At 69.9% G+C, this 15,249-nt stretch overlaps 1 long non-coding RNA gene across 1 annotated transcript in view; it reads left to right on the plus strand.

Annotated features, from left to right (window-relative positions):
* The window catches only part of LOC102164640 (uncharacterized), a 182,203-nt gene that overhangs the window by 56,739 nt on the left and 110,215 nt on the right, over window positions 1-15,249 (plus strand). The window contains exons 14-16 of the long non-coding RNA XR_014831535.1: window positions 1,490-1,625; window positions 6,251-6,386; window positions 10,991-11,126. This is a non-coding gene — a long non-coding RNA (uncharacterized LOC102164640). The remainder of the gene's footprint in view (window positions 1-1,489; window positions 1,626-6,250; window positions 6,387-10,990; window positions 11,127-15,249) is intronic.

A 15,249-nucleotide genomic window follows, 5' to 3' on the forward strand; every position in this document is an offset into this window, starting at 1 on the left:
ACTCCCCTCCCCTCCAGCAACGCGCGGCGCTCCCATCCCCCGGCAGCCCACCAGGTGGCGCTCGCTCCCCATTTCCCCCCCCCCCCCCCTCCCGCGCCGACGCCCGTGACGTCAGCCGCCCGGCTCCATTTGAGCGCCTCTCGGCAGCCGAGAACTCGGACTTCCCGTGTGGCTCACAACATAACTACTCGGCGTTGCTTCTACAGTGGCTGTGGCTCGACCCCTGGCCTGGGAACTTCCATATGCCGCAGGTGCGGCCACTTGTTTTGCGCTCCCGCTCGCCTCCCCGGCCCGCCCCGGGCCCTTTCGCCTCGCCTTTTGCCCCGGCTCGCCCGCTGCCTTCGCCTGCCTCTCCCGAGCCCACCTCCCGCGCCCCGCGCCCCCGACCCCCCGCGCCCCGCACCCCCACTCACACACGCGCTCCCACGCGCCCCCCGCAACCCTCACCCACACTCTCGCACCTCGCAATGCTCTCTCTTGCCTCAAGCCACCGACCCACAGCGGCCGCCACCTGCCCTAAGCGCCGCCACCGCAGCGCCCCCCGCCGCCGCCGCCGCCGCCGCCGCCGCGTCCCTCACGGGCCGGTCCGAGCCTCCTGCCCTCCCCGCCAGGCCCGCTCCCCCGCAGGGCCTGCTGCCCACCTGTGCTCTCCACCCACACCACACCCGCACATCCCTCGTGGCCCGACAGGTCCTTGAAGCCCACCCAAGACCCCCATTGGCCCCAGCAGCCCAGATCCACAAACAAGCAAACAAACAAGCAAACAAACAAACAAACAAACAAACAAACAAACAAAGGCTGCCTCGGGATCACCTGAACCAGAGCTTGGAAAAACCCGCGGGGAGGATCGTTTGGGTTTCGTTGTTTGCAAAGGCTGGCGGGCTGGGGGGGGGGGGGCGGACGGTGGCACCCCATGCCCGAGACGGCCCCGTCAGGTCGCTGGCGCTGACTTGAAGCCTGGGAGGATAGCCTCTTTCTGCACAGGGAACTGACTCGGGTTTGGAGCCCGCAGCTGAGGGCGCTGGGCGTGTGTCCTCAATCCTCCTGCGGTCAGCAATGCAGTGGCTTCGTCTGCTTTGAGTCGGAGGTCGATTCTTACGATTAAAGTCGAGCTGATGTCCAATGTTTCCTCCAGGGGTCTTGGTCCGCCAAGGGACCCACTCGCAGACATTTCCCCGCGCTGTACCGGCGGCTCCCGTGGCCCATCCATTCCACACAGCGCAGGTGGCATCCACAGAGCAGCCCAGAGGCCCATCCCCATCCATCCCAGGGCAGCCCCTTTCCCCCACCCCCACCCCCACCCCCACCCCCACCCGCCAAGCCCAAGTGTGTGCTCCTTGCCCACCCTCGGTTTCTGGTGTCTGCGGGTGGGTGTTTAGATAGCGCCATCCGTTGCGTCGTTTAGAGTCCACCAACAGGTGATGTCCTAGGGCACTTGTCTTTTTCCTTTCTGGCTTCCTTCGCTTAGCCTGAGGGTCTCTCGTTCCAGCCCCGCGGCGGCAGATGGCACTCGTTCTGCCGCTTTTTCCTGGCTGTGTGCGATGCCATCGCATAGATGTCCCCGGGTCTGCGAAGTGCACTCACCTGTCAGTGGACCTTTAGGTGGCTTCCAGATCTTGGCTCTGGTGAGTAGTGCGGCGACAGACAGAGGGGTGCCCGGGTCTGCTTCCGGGAAAGTTTGGTCCCGGTGAAATGGAGCTGTTTGGAGGCCGGCTTCGGTCTTTGTGTGGGCCGGCCCGTGTAGGGCTGCTTGGCTGAGACTCTGTCGAGGAGGGAGGCCTTCAGCCACCGGGGCCTCACGGGGCCTACCCGTGCGGCACCATCACAGAGCTCTCCGTCACTGCCCCTTGTGGGGGTGAGGGAAGGGGCGTGTTGCGGGGGGGGGGGGGGCGTGTGTGTGGGGGGGGATGGTGGGCAAGGAGCACACACTTGGGCTTGGCGGGTGGGGGTGGGGGTGGGGGTGGGGGAAAGGGGCTGCCCTGGGATGGATGGGGATGGGCCTCTGGGCTGCTCTGTGGATGCCACCTGCGCTGTGTGGAATGGATGGGCCAGGGGAGCCGCCGGTACAGCGCGGGGAAATGTCTGCGAGTGGGTCTCTTGACTCTGTCGAGGAGGGAGGCCTTCAGCCACCGGGGCCTCACGGGGCCTACCCGTGCGGCACCATCACAGAGCTCTCCGTCACTGCCCCTTGTGGGGGTGAGGGAAGGGGCGTGTTTGAGGGGGGTGGGGGGGGTGTGCGCGCGCGTGCACGCACGCTGGCGGGCGTGGGTGTCCCGGGGCCTGGCCAGCCCTCCGCTAGAGATCAGCACGCATGGATGCTGACGTGAGGACCAGCAGGGTGACAAGAGAGGCTGCCTGGTGGGTGACCGCGCTGGGCAGAGCCACAACCCGCTCGCCTTTCAGTTCTCCACCCAGGGGCCCCTCCTGCGAGCCACCCATAGGGGTCCCTGGTCCCTCCCTCAGACGTCGTCTCCACCACGGCCCGAGATCATCTTTCTTCTCCAGTGGGTTCCTTGTCTCTTGCGTACCACCCTCTCCACCCCCCACCCCCACCCCCACCCCCACCCGGCTTGCCCTTGGACAGACGGCGAGAAGCTGACCGAGAGACCGAGACAGAGACAGGAGATGAGCCGAGGCCGGTGGGCAAATGGTGCAGAGAGGGCTTGTCCGACGCAGGGTTGCCCCAGAACTTCACACACACGCACGCACACACGGACACACACGCACAGACACACGCCCGCGCGCACACACACACGCACACCAGCCCCGGCCCAGCGGCCCAGCGACCCCTCTCTGTGAACGGCCTTGAGGCCACGTGCCGGGCCACGCGGATCCCCCAGTGCCCAAGGGCACTGGCGGCCCACAGGGATCCAAGGGCAAGGCGGGTGGGAGGCTGGCAGGGTCCACGTGCCACGAGAAGCATGGCTTGCAGGCACGACCTCTGCCCAGAGCCTGTTTCCGCCTGGGCCGACTCCTCCGGCCGCCTCCCAGGCCCACCCTCGCAGCCCTTGGGCCTCCCGGCGGCTCTCTGCGGGCGGGACCTCAGCTGTGGGCTCCGAACCCCTGGCCCTCCCCGGACCCGCGTCCCTCCCTTCCTGTGTCCGGGAAACCCCAGCGAAGCCTTCGGTGCCCGCCAGGCAGGCGGTGGGCCTGCCTTCCTCCGCTCCGTCCTTCCTGACGCGGAGGCGGCTGGTGCTGGGCCTTGCTTGGGCCCTCAGCCTGAGAAGGTCTGTCTTGCCCCAGGAGACCACCCGGCTCGTGTCCGGCCGCCGCCGCCGCCAGGTCCAAGGCGGCCTTGGGGGGCAGGGACAGAGCCGGCCGGGTCTTGCCTCTCCTGCGTTCGCGTGCTTGGGGCTCAGGCCTGTCACCCTCTGGCCGCCGAAGCTCTCCGTCACTGCCCCGTGGACACTGGTCGTCTGATCCCAGACGGAGGCAGGGAGGGCCAGCTGGTGGGGCCTGCCGCTCACACAGCCCACCCGCCCTGGGCCCGGGGCCCTGGCCGCAGGGCCCCCCGAGGCGAGGTCCTTCTCCGCGGGGGTGGGGTGCTGCTCTCCCTGCGTCCTGTCCTCCGTGGCCCCCCATGGCTCTGAGGACCCGAGAGGCCGGTGCCTGCCTGGGCCTGGGAGGCCCGGTGGGGGTGGAGGGAGCCGGCCCCTGCCTGCCTCCGCACCCTCCCCTCGGCTGCCCCTGGGACTTCCTCCAAGGCCTTGGGTGGGCTTGCGCCCAGGAGCCCCTGCCAGCAGCCCAGGGAACGGCGGGAACCGGGCCCTCCCTGGCCTCAGCCGGCCCCCGGTAGCCTCATCCTGCTTGGAGCGCCTCGGCTTCCCCCGGGGCGCTCCTTCTCGCGAGCCTGGGGCGCTCCTCGGCGGGGGGCTGCTGTGATGGCATGGCCCGCGAGGGGGACCGTCCTGGGCGTCCAGCGGCGGACAGAGAGAGCAGCGTCCAGCAGGCTTCGGGCCCGGCCTGACCCTCCCTCTAGACCCCGGGTGGGCGGCAGGGGACCGGGTCCATTGGGCTGGCGGTGCGGCTCCTTGCTGTGCTCGGGGCCCCGGCTCTCCCGCCCCAGACAGCCACCGGGCCCGCCCCCCACCCCCCATGCCGTGAAGTCCCCCCCCAACCCCATCCCACCGCACCCCACCCCGCGCCGCCCCCCCTACTCCACCCCACTCCACCCCCCACCCCACCCCCCGCACCCCTCACCCCCCCACCAACCCCCACCCCACCCCCTCACCACCCCCCACCCCCACGCCCCCGTGGTTCTGGTCGCCAGCCTCTGGCCAATGCCCCTGCAGCCCAGCCCCCGTTTTCCTCCCTGGCACCACCGAGGGGGGCCCGGCCCAGGGCTCTCCAGGAGCCCGCCGTGGGCTGAGTACGGCCGAGGACTGGGCAGGCAGGGCAGCCGGTGGTCGCCGTCCCTCCAGGACACGAGTGCCCCTGCACAGGGGCGGAAGGGGAGGCCCGGGAGCCGGGGAGCCGCGGAGGCCAAGGGCCAGGCCGGCCAGGCCCCAGGGCAGGGCGGGGCGATCCCAGCGTGCGGCCCTGAGGCACTGTCCCCACACCGCTCCACACTGTCCCGAAGCCCCCGAGCGCCAGCCCGGACCCCCGGGACACGCCCCCCCCCACCACACACACACACACACACACACACACACACACACACACACACACACACACACTCCCCCCCCCCGACCCCCGGGACACACACCCCCACCCCACCCCCTGCACCCCCCGCACCCCCGACCGCTGGGACACCCCCCCACACACTCCCCTCCCCTCCAGCAACGCGCGGCGCTCCCATCCCCCGGCAGCCCACCAGGTGGCGCTCGCTCCCCCATTCCCCCCCCCCCTCCCGCGCCGACGCCCGTGACGTCAGCCGCCCGGCTCCATTTGAGCGCCTCTCGGCAGCCGAGAACTCGGACTTCCCGTGTGGCTCACAACATAACTACTCGGCGTTGCTTCTACAGTGGCTGTGGCTCGACCCCTGGCCTGGGAACTTCCATATGCCGCAGGTGCGGCCACTTGTTTTGCGCTCCCGCTCGCCTCCCCGGCCCGCCCCGGGCCCTTTCGCCTCGCCTTTTGCCCCGGCTCGCCCGCTGCCTTCGCCTGCCTCTCCCGAGCCCACCTCCCGCGCCCCGCGCCCCCGACCCCCCGCGCCCCGCACCCCCACTCACACACGCGCTCCCACGCGCCCCCCGCAACCCTCACCCACACTCTCGCACCTCGCAATGCTCTCTCTTGCCTCAAGCCACCGACCCACAGCGGCCGCCACCTGCCCTAAGCGCCGCCACCGCAGCGCCCCCCGCCGCCGCCGCCGCCGCCGCCGCCGCGTCCCTCACGGGCCGGTCCGAGCCTCCTGCCCTCCCCGCCAGGCCCGCTCCCCCGCAGGGCCTGCTGCCCACCTGTGCTCTCCACCCACACCACACCCGCACATCCCTCGTGGCCCGACAGGTCCTTGAAGCCCACCCAAGACCCCCATTGGCCCCAGCAGCCCAGATCCACAAACAAGCAAACAAACAAGCAAACAAACAAACAAACAAACAAACAAACAAACAAAGGCTGCCTCGGGATCACCTGAACCAGAGCTTGGAAAAACCCGCGGGGAGGATCGTTTGGGTTTCGTTGTTTGCAAAGGCTGGCGGGCTGGGGGGGGGGGGGGGGCGGACGGTGGCACCCCATGCCCGAGACGGCCCCGTCAGGTCGCTGGCGCTGACTTGAAGCCTGGGAGGATAGCCTCTTTCTGCACAGGGAACTGACTCGGGTTTGGAGCCCGCAGCTGAGGGCGCTGGGCGTGTGTCCTCAATCCTCCTGCGGTCAGCAATGCAGTGGCTTCGTCTGCTTTGAGTCGGAGGTCGATTCTTACGATTAAAGTCGAGCTGATGTCCAATGTTTCCTCCAGGGGTCTTGGTCCGCCAAGGGACCCACTCGCAGACATTTCCCCGCGCTGTACCGGCGGCTCCCGTGGCCCATCCATTCCACACAGCGCAGGTGGCATCCACAGAGCAGCCCAGAGGCCCATCCCCATCCATCCCAGGGCAGCCCCTTTCCCCCACCCCCACCCCCACCCCCACCCCCACCCGCCAAGCCCAAGTGTGTGCTCCTTGCCCACCCTCGGTTTCTGGTGTCTGCGGGTGGGTGTTTAGATAGCGCCATCCGTTGCGTCGTTTAGAGTCCACCAACAGGTGATGTCCTAGGGCACTTGTCTTTTTCCTTTCTGGCTTCCTTCGCTTAGCCTGAGGGTCTCTCGTTCCAGCCCCGCGGCGGCAGATGGCACTCGTTCTGCCGCTTTTTCCTGGCTGTGTGCGATGCCATCGCATAGATGTCCCCGGGTCTGCGAAGTGCACTCACCTGTCAGTGGACCTTTAGGTGGCTTCCAGATCTTGGCTCTGGTGAGTAGTGCGGCGACAGACAGAGGGGTGCCCGGGTCTGCTTCCGGGAAAGTTTGGTCCCGGTGAAATGGAGCTGTTTGGAGGCCGGCTTCGGTCTTTGTGTGGGCCGGCCCGTGTAGGGCTGCTTGGCTGAGACTCTGTCGAGGAGGGAGGCCTTCAGCCACCGGGGCCTCACGGGGCCTACCCGTGCGGCACCATCACAGAGCTCTCCGTCACTGCCCCTTGTGGGGGTGAGGGAAGGGCGTGTTGCGGGGGGGGGGGGGGTGTGTGTGTGGGGGGGGGATGGTGGGCAAGGAGCACACACTTGGGCTTGGCGGGTGGGGGTGGGGGTGGGGGTGGGGGAAAGGGCTGCCCTGGGATGGATGGGGATGGGCCTCTGGGCTGCTCTGTGGATGCCACCTGCGCTGTGTGGAATGGATGGGCCAGGGGAGCCGCCGGTACAGCGCGGGGAAATGTCTGCGAGTGGGTCTCTTGACTCTGTCGAGGAGGGAGGCCTTCAGCCACCGGGGCCTCACGGGGCCTACCCGTGCGGCACCATCACAGAGCTCTCCGTCACTGCCCCTTGTGGGGGTGAGGGAAGGGGCGTGTTTGAGGGGGGTGGGGGGGGTGTGCGCGCGCGTGCACGCACGCTGGCGGGCGTGGGTGTCCCGGGGCCTGGCCAGCCCTCCGCTAGAGATCAGCACGCATGGATGCTGACGTGAGGACCAGCAGGGTGACAAGAGAGGCTGCCTGGTGGGTGACCGCGCTGGGCAGAGCCACAACCCGCTCGCCTTTCAGTTCTCCACCCAGGGGCCCCTCCTGCGAGCCACCCATAGGGGTCCCTGGTCCCTCCCTCAGACGTCGTCTCCACCACGGCCCGAGATCATCTTTCTTCTCCAGTGGGTTCCTTGTCTCTTGCGTACCACCCTCTCCACCCCCCACCCCCACCCCCACCCCCACCCGGCTTGCCCTTGGACAGACGGCGAGAAGCTGACCGAGAGACCGAGACAGAGACAGGAGATGAGCCGAGGCCGGTGGGCAAATGGTGCAGAGAGGGCTTGTCCGACGCAGGGTTGCCCCAGAACTTCACACACACGCACGCACACACGGACACACACGCACAGACACACGCACACCAGCCCCGGCCCAGCGGCCCAGCGACCCCTCTCTGTGAACGGCCTTGAGGCCACGTGCCGGGCCACGCGGATCCCCCAGTGCCCAAGGGCACTGGCGGCCCACAGGGATCCAAGGGCAAGGCGGGTGGGAGGCTGGCAGGGTCCACGTGCCACGAGAAGCATGGCTTGCAGGCACGACCTCTGCCCAGAGCCTGTTTCCGCCTGGGCCGACTCCTCCGGCCGCCTCCCAGGCCCACCCTCGCAGCCCTTGGGCCTCCCGGCGGCTCTCTGCGGGCGGGACCTCAGCTGTGGGCTCCGAACCCCTGGCCCTCCCCGGACCCGCGTCCCTCCCTTCCTGTGTCCGGGAAACCCCAGCGAAGCCTTCGGTGCCCGCCAGGCAGGCGGTGGGCCTGCCTTCCTCCGCTCCGTCCTTCCTGACGCGGAGGCGGCTGGTGCTGGGCCTTGCTTGGGCCCTCAGCCTGAGAAGGTCTGTCTTGCCCCAGGAGACCACCCGGCTCGTGTCCGGCCGCCGCCGCCGCCAGGTCCAAGGCGGCCTTGGGGGGCAGGGACAGAGCCGGCCGGGTCTTGCCTCTCCTGCGTTCGCGTGCTTGGGGCTCAGGCCTGTCACCCTCTGGCCGCCGAAGCTCTCCGTCACTGCCCCGTGGACACTGGTCGTCTGATCCCAGACGGAGGCAGGGAGGGCCAGCTGGTGGGGCCTGCCGCTCACACAGCCCACCCGCCCTGGGCCCGGGGCCCTGGCCGCAGGGCCCCCCGAGGCGAGGTCCTTCTCCGCGGGGGTGGGGTGCTGCTCTCCCTGCGTCCTGTCCTCCGTGGCCCCCCATGGCTCTGAGGACCCGAGAGGCCGGTGCCTGCCTGGGCCTGGGAGGCCCGGTGGGGGTGGAGGGAGCCGGCCCCTGCCTGCCTCCGCACCCTCCCCTCGGCTGCCCCTGGGACTTCCTCCAAGGCCTTGGGTGGGCTTGCGCCCAGGAGCCCCTGCCAGCAGCCCAGGGAACGGCGGGAACCGGGCCCTCCCTGGCCTCAGCCGGCCCCCGGTAGCCTCATCCTGCTTGGAGCGCCTCGGCTTCCCCCGGGGCGCTCCTTCTCGCGAGCCTGGGGCGCTCCTCGGCGGGGGGCTGCTGTGATGGCATGGCCCGCGAGGGGGACCGTCCTGGGCGTCCAGCGGCGGACAGAGCAGCGTCCAGCAGGCTTCGGGCCCGGCCTGACCCTCCCTCTAGACCCCGGGTGGGCGGCAGGGGACCGGGTCCATTGGGCTGGCGGTGCGGCTCCTTGCTGTGCTCGGGGCCCCGGCTCTCCCGCCCCAGACAGCCACCGGGCCCGCCCCCCACCCCCCATGCCGTGAAGTCCCCCCCCAACCCCATCCCACCGCACCCCACCCCGCGCCGCCCCCCCTACTCCACCCCACTCCACCCCCCACCCCACCCCCCGCACCCCTCACCCCCCCACCAACCCCCACCCCACCCCCTCACCACCCCCCACCCCCCACGCCCCCGTGGTTCTGGTCGCCAGCCTCTGGCCAATGCCCCTGCAGCCCAGCCCCCGTTTTCCTCCCTGGCACCACCGAGGGGGGCCCGGCCCAGGGCTCTCCAGGAGCCCGCCGTGGGCTGAGTACGGCCGAGGACTGGGCAGGCAGGGCAGCCGGTGGTCGCCGTCCCTCCAGGACACGAGTGCCCCTGCACAGGGGCGGAAGGGGAGGCCCGGGAGCCGGGGAGCCGCGGAGGCCAAGGGCCAGGCCGGCCAGGCCCCAGGGCAGGGCGGGGCGATCCCAGCGTGCGGCCCTGAGGCACTGTCCCCACACCGCTCCACACTGTCCCGAAGCCCCCGAGCGCCAGCCCGGACCCCCGGGACACGCCCCCCCACCACACACACACACACACACACACACACACACACACACACACACACACACACACACTCCCCCCCCCGACCCCCGGGACACACACCCCCACCCCACCCCCTGCACCCCCCGCACCCCCGACCGCTGGGACACCCCCCCACACACTCCCCTCCCCTCCAGCAACGCGCGGCGCTCCCATCCCCCGGCAGCCCACCAGGTGGCGCTCGCTCCCCCATTTCCCCCCCCCCCCCTCCGCGCCGACGCCCGTGACGTCAGCCGCCCGGCTCCATTTGAGCGCCTCTCGGCAGCCGAGAACTCGGACTTCCCGTGTGGCTCACAACATAACTACTCGGCGTTGCTTCTACAGTGGCTGTGGCTCGACCCCTGGCCTGGGAACTTCCATATGCCGCAGGTGCGGCCACTTGTTTTGCGCTCCCGCTCGCCTCCCCGGCCCGCCCCGGGCCCTTTCGCCTCGCCTTTTGCCCCGGCTCGCCCGCTGCCTTCGCCTGCCTCTCCCGAGCCCACCTCCCGCGCCCCGCGCCCCCGACCCCCCGCGCCCCGCACCCCCACTCACACACGCGCTCCCACGCGCCCCCCGCAACCCTCACCCACACTCTCGCACCTCGCAATGCTCTCTCTTGCCTCAAGCCACCGACCCACAGCGGCCGCCACCTGCCCTAAGCGCCGCCACCGCAGCGCCCCCCGCCGCCGCCGCCGCCGCCGCCGCCGCGTCCCTCACGGGCCGGTCCGAGCCTCCTGCCCTCCCCGCCAGGCCCGCTCCCCCGCAGGGCCTGCTGCCCACCTGTGCTCTCCACCCACACCACACCCGCACATCCCTCGTGGCCCGACAGGTCCTTGAAGCCCACCCAAGACCCCCATTGGCCCCAGCAGCCCAGATCCACAAACAAGCAAACAAACAAGCAAACAAACAAACAAACAAACAAACAAACAAACAAACAAAGGCTGCCTCGGGATCACCTGAACCAGAGCTTGGAAAAACCCGCGGGGAGGATCGTTTGGGTTTCGTTGTTTGCAAAGGCTGGCGGGCTGGGGGGGGGGGGGGCGGACGGTGGCACCCCATGCCCGAGACGGCCCCGTCAGGTCGCTGGCGCTGACTTGAAGCCTGGGAGGATAGCCTCTTTCTGCACAGGGAACTGACTCGGGTTTGGAGCCCGCAGCTGAGGGCGCTGGGCGTGTGTCCTCAATCCTCCTGCGGTCAGCAATGCAGTGGCTTCGTCTGCTTTGAGTCGGAGGTCGATTCTTACGATTAAAGTCGAGCTGATGTCCAATGTTTCTTCCAGGGGTCTTGGTCCGCCAAGGGACCCACTCGCAGACATTTCCCCGCGCTGTACCGGCGGCTCCCGTGGCCCATCCATTCCACACAGCGCAGGTGGCATCCACAGAGCAGCCCAGAGGCCCATCCCCATCCATCCCAGGGCAGCCCCTTTCCCCCACCCCCACCCCCACCCCCACCCCCACCCGCCAAGCCCAAGTGTGTGCTCCTTGCCCACCCTCGGTTTCTGGTGTCTGCGGGTGGGTGTTTAGATAGCGCCATCCGTTGCGTCGTTTAGAGTCCACCAACAGGTGATGTCCTAGGGCACTTGTCTTTTTCCTTTCTGGCTTCCTTCGCTTAGCCTGAGGGTCTCTCGTTCCAGCCCCGCGGCGGCAGATGGCACTCGTTCTGCCGCTTTTTCCTGGCTGTGTGCGATGCCATCGCATAGATGTCCCCGGGTCTGCGAAGTGCACTCACCTGTCAGTGGACCTTTAGGTGGCTTCCAGATCTTGGCTCTGGTGAGTAGTGCGGCGACAGACAGAGGGGTGCCCGGGTCTGCTTCCGGGAAAGTTTGGTCCCGGTGAAATGGAGCTGTTTGGAGGCCGGCTTCGGTCTTTGTGTGGGCCGGCCCGTGTAGGGCTGCTTGGCTGAGACTCTGTCGAGGAGGGAGGCCTTCAGCCACCGGGGCCTCACGGGGCCTACCCGTGCGGCACCATCACAGAGCTCTCCGTCACTGCCCCTTGTGGGGGTGAGGGAAGGGGCGTGTTGCGGGGGGGGGGGGGGCGTGTGTGTGGGGGGGGGATGGTGGGCAAGGAGCACACACTTGGGCTTGGCGGGTGGGGGTGGGGGTGGGGGTGGGGGAAAGGGGCTGCCCTGGGATGGATGGGGATGGGCCTCTGGGCTGCTCTGTGGATGCCACCTGCGCTGTGTGGAATGGATGGGCCAGGGGAGCCGCCGGTACAGCGCGGGGAAATGTCTGCGAGTGGGTCTCTTGACTCTGTCGAGGAGGGAGGCCTTCAGCCACCGGGGCCTCACGGGCCTACCCGTGCGGCACCATCACAGAGCTCTCCGTCACTGCCCCTTGTGGGGGTGAGGGAAGGGGCGTGTTTGAGGGGGGTGGGGGGGGTGTGCGCGCGCGTGCACGCACGCTGGCGGGCGTGGGTGTCCCGGGGCCTGGCCAGCCCTCCGCTAGAGATCAGCACGCGTGGATGCTGACGTGAGGACCAGCAGGGTGACAAGAGAGGCTGCCTGGTGGGTGACCGCGCTGGGCAGAGCCACAACCCGCTCGCCTTTCAGTTCTCCACCCAGGGGCCCCTCCTGCGAGCCACCCATAGGGGTCCCTGGTCCCTCCCTCAGACGTCGTCTCCACCACGGCCCGAGATCATCTTTCTTCTCCAGTGGGTTCCTTGTCTCTTGCGTACCACCCTCTCCACCCCCCACCCCCACCCCCACCCCCACCCGGCTTGCCCTTGGACAGACGGCGAGAAGCTGACCGAGAGACCGAGACAGAGACAGGAGATGAGCCGAGGCCGGTGGGCAAATGGTGCAGAGAGGGCTTGTCCGACGCAGGGTTGCCCAGAACTTCACACACACGCACGCACACACGGACACACACGCACAGACACACGCACACCAGCCCCGGCCCAGCGGCCCAGCGACCCCTCTCTGTGAACGGCCTTGAGGCCACGTGCCGGGCCACGCGGATCCCCCAGTGCCCAAGGGCACTGGCGGCCCACAGGGATCCAAGGGCAAGGCGGGTGGGAGGCTGGCAGGGTCCACGTGCCACGAGAAGCATGGCTTGCAGGCACGACCTCTGCCCAGAGCCTGTTTCCGCCTGGGCCGACTCCTCCGGCCGCCTCCCAGGCCCACCCTCGCAGCCCTTGGGCCTCCCGGCGGCTCTCTGCGGGCGGGACCTCAGCTGTGGGCTCCGAACCCCTGGCCCTCCCCGGACCCGCGTCCCTCCCTTCCTGTGTCCGGGAAACCCCAGCGAAGCCTTCGGTGCCCGCCAGGCAGGCGGTGGGCCTGCCTTCCTCCGCTCCGTCCTTCCTGACGCGGAGGCGGCTGGTGCTGGGCCTTGCTTGGGCCCTCAGCCTGAGAAGGTCTGTCTTGCCCCAGGAGACCACCCGGCTCGTGTCCGGCCGCCGCCGCCAGGTCCAAGGCGGCCTTGGGGGGCAGGGACAGAGCCGGCCGGGTCTTGCCTCTCCTGCGTTCGCGTGCTTGGGGCTCAGGCCTGTCACCCTCTGGCCGCCGAAGCTCTCCGTCACTGCCCCGTGGACACTGGTCGTCTGATCCCAGACGGAGGCAGGGAGGGCCAGCTGGTGGGGCCTGCCGCTCACACAGCCCACCCGCCCTGGACCCGGGGCCCTGGCCGCAGGGCCCCCCGAGGCGAGGTCCTTCTCCGCGGGGGTGGGGTGCTGCTCTCCCTGCGTCCTGTCCTCCGTGGCCCCCCATGGCTCTGAGGACCCGAGAGGCCGGTGCCTGCCTGGGCCTGGGAGGCCCGGTGGGGGTGGAGGGAGCCGGCCCCTGCCTGCCTCCGCACCCTCCCCTCGGCTGCCCCTGGGACTTCCTCCAAGGCCTTGGGTGGGCTTGCGCCCAGGAGCCCCTGCCAGCAGCCCAGGGAACGGCGGGAACCGGGCCCTCCCTGGCCTCAGCCGGCCCCCGGTAGCCTCATCCTGCTTGGAGCGCCTCGGCTTCCCCCGGGGCGCTCCTTCTCGCGAGCCTGGGGCGCTCCTCGGCGGGGGGCTGCTGTGATGGCATGGCCCGCGAGGGGGACCGTCCTGGGCGTCCAGCGGCGGACAGAGAGAGCAGCGTCCAGCAGGCTTCGGGCCCGGCCTGACCCTCCCTCTAGACCCCGGGTGGGCGCAGGGGACCGGGTCCATTGGGCTGGCGGTGCGGCTCCTTGCTGTGCTCGGGGCCCCGGCTCTCCCGCCCCAGACAGCCACCGGGCCCGCCCCCCACCCCCCATGCCGTGAAGTCCCCCCCCAACCCCATCCCACCGCACCCCACCCCGCGCCGCCCCCCCTACTCCACCCCACTCCACCCCCCACCCCACCCCCCGCACCCCTCACCCCCCCACCAACCCCCACCCCACCCCCTCACCACCCCCCACCCCCACGCCCCCGTGGTTCTGGTCGCCAGCCTCTGGCCAATGCCCCTGCAGCCCAGCCCCCGTTTTCCTCCCTGGCACCACCGAGGGGGGCCCGGCCCAGGGCTCTCCAGGAGCCCGCCGTGGGCTGAGTACGGCCGAGGACTGGGCAGGCAGGGCAGCCGGTGGTCGCCGTCCCTCCAGGACACGAGTGCCCCTGCACAGGGGCGGAAGGGGAGGCCCGGGAGCCGGGGAGCCGCGGAGGCCAAGGGCCAGGCCGGCCAGGCCCCAGGGCAGGGCGGGGCGATCCCAGCGTGCGGCCCTGAGGCACTGTCCCCACACCGCTCCACACTGTCCCGAAGCCCCCGAGCGCCAGCCCGGACCCCCGGGACACGCCCCCCCACCACACACACACACACACACACACACACACACACACACACACACACACACACTCCCCCCCCCCGACCCCCGGGACACACACCCCCACCCCACCCCCTGCACCCCCCGCACCCCCGACCGCTGGGACACCCCCCCACACACTCCCCTCCCCTCCAGCAACGCGCGGCGCTCCCATCCCCCGGCAGCCCACCAGGTGGCGCTCGCTCCCCCATTTCCCCCCCCCCCCCCTCCCGCGCCGACGCCCGTGACGTCAGCCGCCCGGCTCCATTTGAGCGCCTCTCGGCAGCCGAGAACTCGGACTTCCCGTGTGGCTCACAACATAACTACTCGGCGTTGCTTCTACAGTGGCTGTGGCTCGACCCCTGGCCTGGGAACTTCCATATGCCGCAGGTGCGGCCACTTGTTTTGCGCTCCCGCTCGCCTCCCCGGCCCGCCCCGGGCCCTTTCGCCTCGCCTTTTGCCCCGGCTCGCCCGCTGCCTTCGCCTGCCTCTCCCGAGCCCACCTCCCGCGCCCCGCGCCCCCGACCCCCCGCGCCCCGCACCCCCACTCACACACGCGCTCCCACGCGCCCCCCGCAACCCTCACCCACACTCTCGCACCTCGCAATGCTCTCTCTTGCCTCAAGCCACCGACCCACAGCGGCCGCCACCTGCCCTAAGCGCCGCCACCGCAGCGCCCCCCGCCGCCGCCGCCGCCGCCGCCGCCGCGTCCCTCACGGGCCGGTCCGAGCCTCCTGCCCTCCCCGCCAGGCCCGCTCCCCCGCAGGGCCTGCTGCCCACCTGTGCTCTCCACCCACACCACACCCGCACATCCCTCGTGGCCCGACAGGTCCTTGAAGCCCACCCAAGACCCCCATTGGCCCCAGCAGCCCAGATCCACAAACAAGCAAACAAACAAGCAAACAAACAAACAAACAAACAAACAAACAAACAAAGGCTGCCTCGGGATCACCTGAACCAGAGCTTGGAAAAACCCGCGGGGAGGATCGTTTGGGTTTCGTTGTTTGCAAAGGCTGGCGGGCTGGGGGGGGGGGGGGGGCGGACGGTGGCACCCCATGCCCGAGACGGCCCCGTCAGGTCGCTGGCGCTGACTTGAAGCCTGGGAGGATAGCCTCTTTCTGCACAGGGAACTGACTCGGGTTTGGAGCCCGCAG

This window comes from Sus scrofa, chromosome 16, assembly GCF_054392235.1.
Source record: "Sus scrofa isolate SSC_HxYL_T2T_F1_AM1 chromosome 16, Sscrofa_HxYL_maternal_Yorkshire_Landrace_v2.0, whole genome shotgun sequence".
Classification (NCBI taxonomy): Eukaryota; Metazoa; Chordata; class Mammalia; order Artiodactyla; family Suidae; genus Sus; species Sus scrofa.